Source organism: Schistocerca americana, unplaced genomic scaffold, assembly GCF_021461395.2.
Source record: "Schistocerca americana isolate TAMUIC-IGC-003095 unplaced genomic scaffold, iqSchAmer2.1 HiC_scaffold_787, whole genome shotgun sequence".
Lineage (NCBI taxonomy): Eukaryota > Metazoa > Arthropoda > Insecta > Orthoptera > Acrididae > Schistocerca > Schistocerca americana.
In genome coordinates, this window is record NW_025726552.1 from 37,501 (window position 1) to 42,500 (window position 5,000).

General features: G+C 52.7%; 1 non-coding gene across 1 annotated transcript in view; it reads left to right on the forward strand.

Annotated features, from left to right (window-relative positions):
- Positions 1-3,537: 3,537 nt before the first annotated feature.
- Positions 3,538-5,000, forward strand: part of LOC124590968 — a 1,910-nt gene continuing 447 nt past the window's right edge. Inside the window, exon 1 of the ribosomal RNA XR_006976845.1 lies at positions 3,538-5,000. This exon is cut by the window's right edge and continues 447 nt beyond it. This is a non-coding gene — a ribosomal RNA (small subunit ribosomal RNA).

Genomic DNA, 5,000 nt, shown 5'->3' on the forward strand with positions numbered 1-5,000 from the left:
CCACGTTGCGCCTTAACCTAACCTATATTGTACCTTAACCTAACCCATATTGTACCTTAACCTAACCCATATTGTACCTTAACCTAACCTATATTGGGCCTTAACCTAACCTATATTGGGCCTTAACCTAACCTATATTGGGCCTTAACCTAACCTATATTGGGCCTTAACGTAACCCACGTTGCGCCTTAACGTAACCCACGTTGCGCCTTAACGTAACCCACGTTGCGCCTTAACGTAACCCACGTTGCGCCTTAACGTAACCCACGTTGCGCCTTAACCTAACCCATATTGCGCCTTAACCTAACCCATATTGCGCCTTAACCTAACCCATATTGCGCCTTAACCTAACCCATATTGTACCTTAACCTAACCTATATTGTACCTTAACCTAACCTATATTGTACCTTAACCTAACCTATATTGGGCCTTAACCTAACCTATATTGGGCCTTAACCTAACCTATATTGGGCCTTAACCTAACCTATATTGGGCCTTAACCTAACCTATATTGGGCCTTAACGTAACCCACGTTGCGCCTTAACGTAACCCACGTTGCGCCTTAACGTAACCCACGTTGCGCCTTAACGTAACCCACGTTGCGCCTTAACGTAACCCACGTTGCGCCTTAACGTAACCCACGTTGCGCCTTAACCTAACCCATATTGCGCCTTAACCTAACCCATATTGCGCCTTACCCTAACCCATATTGCGCCTTAACCTAACCCATATTGTGCCTTAACCTAACCTATATTGTACCTTAACCTAACCCATATTGTACCTTAACCTAACCTATATTGTACCTTAACCTAACCTATATTGTACCTTAACCTAACCTATATTGTACCTTAACCTAACCCATATTGCGCCTTAACCTAACCCATATTGCGCCTTAACCTAACCCATATTGCGCCTTAACCTAACCCATATTGCGCCTTAACCTAACCCATATTGCGCCTTAACCTAACCCATATTGCGCCTTAACCTAACCCATATTGCGCCTTAACCTAACCCATATTGCGCCTTAACCTAACCCATATTGCGCCTTAACCTAACCCATATTGTACCTTAACCTAACCCATATTGTACCTTAACCTAACCTATATTGTACCTTAACCTAACCTATATTGTACCTTAACCTAACCTATATTGTACCTTAACCTAACCTATATTGGGCCTTAACCTAACCTATATTGGGCCTTAACCTAACCTATATTGGGCCTTAACCTAACCTATATTGGGCCTTAACCTAACCTATATTGGGCCTTAACGTAACCCACGTTGCGCCTTAACGTAACCCACGTTGCGCCTTAACGTAACCCACGTTGCGCCTTAACGTAACCCACGTTGCGCCTTAACGTAACCCACGTTGCGCCTTAACGTAACCCACGTTGCGCCTTAACGTAACCCACGTTGCGCCTTAACCCAACACACGTTGCGCCTTAACCCAACACACGTTGGGCCTTAACCCAACACACGTTGGGCCTTAACCCAACACACGTTGGGCCTTAACCCAACACACGTTGGGCCTTAACCCAACACACGTTGGGCCTTAACCCAACACACGTTGGGCCTTAACCCAACACACGTTGGGCCTTAACCCAACACACGTTGGGCCTTAACCCAACACACGTTGGGCCTTAACCCAACACACGTTGGGCCTTAACCCAACACACGTTGGGCCTTAACCCAACACACGTTGGGCCTTAACCCAACACACGTTGGGCCTTAACCCAACACACGTTGGGCCTTAACCCAACACACGTTGGGCCTTAACCCAACACACGTTGGGCCTTAACCCAACACACGTTGGGCCTTAACCCAACACACGTTGGGCCTTAACCTGCTCTGTAATTGTCATACGACGCGTTAAATTAGTGTGGTGTTGCCTAACTGCAACCCCCGCAATATAGTTTGCTACTCGCACTGCCTGGTCCCCAGAGTATCGCTTCATGTTAAACACCTTGCAGCTATACACTGTAATGCGGATGGCAGCAGGACGTACATGCTCAATGCCCTTCGCAGTTGTTCATTGGCATTTGCATGGCGAAGCACAGCCTACGTTGTGGTACGGCGTGTGTCAACTGTCCGCTGATGTTGTACGTCCAAATCACACACTGTACTGCACATTGGTCCTCATGTACTGAATGATACATCGTGGTACATGTGTGACCGTACCACGACTGCGCCAACAACGGCGAACCATACGGTCCAAATATTGTGCACTCAGCTACGTGTCGTCTCCCTATAAGAGCTGGATTGCAGTATGGTATGCCGTGGATGGCGATCAGCATGAGCCGTCTGTTGATGTAGTGGCGCGTGTTGTCAGACGTAGTCGTCTCTTCTCACACACCGTGATAGCATGGTGCACTGCGTTCCACATCTGCGACATGCGACAGAGGCCGGTTGACAGTCGTTCGCGCAATGGACATCGCATACGTACGGGGGCCACCTTCCACGTGTTCGCGAAGCGTGCACATGTTGTTGCGTGTATGTGGGCAGACATAGTGTGTCGTGACACCTGACACAGGCATGCAACAATCGTTGAATTTGCAAATGGCGATGGACGTCTACGTTTGCTGGTGACGTTACGCAAATGAACAACTGGTAAACGGTTGTGGTGCGGTTGTTCTCGCTAGAGGTGAATCAGTGATGGCGACGATCGGTTGAGCTACCAACCGGTTGTTTCAGCGATACCCACCATGCCCACGAACGTGAATGGCATGTGGGTGTGAAGCGATACGCGGCGGTGGCTGGGTGGGACCGTCCCCGGCCGGTGAGGGGGGGCCTCCCGGCGTGCTGGCCGCGCGGTGCGTGGGCGCACGCGCTACAGCCGGCTGGTGGGGGCGGCCAGTGGCAGGCGCGCCGGCCGACGGAGGCGGCAGGCGGCGCAGCTGCCCGCCGGCGCACCCTGCACGCGGCGCCGTGCGGCCAAAGTAGGTCCTCGCGGGCCCGGTGCGAAGCGCGGTGGACATCTGCAGTGTGCTGGTCCGATTGAGGACTGTGTGCGCTGAGGATGCGCCGCCGCCCGGCGCTCGGCGCCGCGACGCCGTCTGCTGCTCGGTCGCCTCTGCGGTTCTCGCAGGTGGTTTGTATCGCAGCTGTGCGGACGTGTTGGCGCGTGCGCTGTGCTGGGAGAGTTCGCTTCGGCACCCAAGTGGGGCTTTTGTCCTTCTGTGGCGCTGGCGTTGGAGCTGCCGGCCACCGTAGGTGGCGCGTGTTGTCTCCCGCCGGCAATGCCACGACAGCACGCTCCCGGGCCTCTGTCGGCAGCGGCAAGCTCAGTTGGGAGCACGGGTGGTCGCACCTAAAGCGTCTACTCGCCAAACTCCGGGCGATTGCGCCTCTCTCGAACCCGACCAAGTACTTAGGACGGCGCTGCGCGCCGCCGGGACCTGAGAGGGTTTCGAGGTGTATTGTGCAGGGGAGCTCAGCCTCCTCCTGTTTGCAGAATAATTGAGCGGACGCTTGCGTGTTCGCGCGGGCCCCCGGGACACACTCCCGGGCGGCCGGCTGCTCAGCTCTAGTTGACGCAGCTCCCTGGTTGATCCTGCCAGTAGTCATATGCTTGTCTCAAAGATTAAGCCATGCATGTCTCAGTACAAGCCGCATTAAGGTGAAACCGCGAATGGCTCATTAAATCAGTTATGGTTCCTTAGATCGTACCCACGTTACTTGGATAACTGTGGTAATTCTAGAGCTAATACATGCAAACAGAGTCCCGACCAGAGATGGAAGGGACGCTTTTATTAGATCAAAACCAATCGGTCGGCTCGTCCGGTCCGTTTGCCTTGGTGACTCTGAATAACTTTGGGCTGATCGCACGGTCCTCGTACCGGCGACGCATCTTTCAAATGTCTGCCTTATCAACTGTCGATGGTAGGTTCTGCGCCTACCATGGTTGTAACGGGTAACGGGGAATCAGGGTTCGATTCCGGAGAGGGAGCCTGAGAAACGGCTACCACATCCAAGGAAGGCAGCAGGCGCGCAAATTACCCACTCCCGGCACGGGGAGGTAGTGACGAAAAATAACGATACGGGACTCATCCGAGGCCCCGTAATCGGAATGAGTACACTTTAAATCCTTTAACGAGTATCTATTGGAGGGCAAGTCTGGTGCCAGCAGCCGCGGTAATTCCAGCTCCAATAGCGTATATTAAAGTTGTTGCGGTTAAAAAGCTCGTAGTTGGATTTGTGTCCCACGCTGTTGGTTCACCGCCCGTCGGTGTTTAACTGGCATGTATCGTGGGACGTCCTGCCGGTGGGGCGAGCTGAAGGCGTGCGACGCGCCTCGTGCGTGCTCGTGCGTCCCGAGGCGGACCCCGTTGCAATCCTACCAGGGTGCTCTTGAGTGAGTGTCTCGGTGGGCCGGCACGTTTACTTTGAACAAATTAGAGTGCTTAAAGCAGGCAAGCCCGCCTGAATACTGTGTGCATGGAATAATGGAATAGGACCTCGGTTCTATTTTGTTGGTTTTCGGAACCCGAGGTAATGATTAATAGGGACAGGCGGGGGCATTCGTATTGCGACGTTAGAGGTGAAATTCTTGGATCGTCGCAAGACGAACAGAAGCGAAAGCATTTGCCAAGTATGTTTTCATTAATCAAGAACGAAAGTTAGAGGTTCGAAGGCGATCAGATACCGCCCTAGTTCTAACCATAAACGATGCCAGCCAGCGATCCGCCGCAGTTCCTCCGATGACTCGGCGGGCAGCCTCCGGGAAACCAAAGCTTTTGGGTTCCGGGGGAAGTATGGTTGCAAAGCTGAAACTTAAAGGAATTGACGGAAGGGCACCACCAGGAGTGGAGCCTGCGGCTTAATTTGACTCAACACGGGAAACCTCACCAGGCCCGGACACCGGAAGGATTGACAGATTGATAGCTCTTTCTTGATTCGGTGGGTGGTGGTGCATGGCCGTTCTTAGTTGGTGGAGCGATTTGTCTGGTTAATTCCGATAACGAACGAGACTCTAGCCTGCTAACTAGTCGCGTGACATCCTT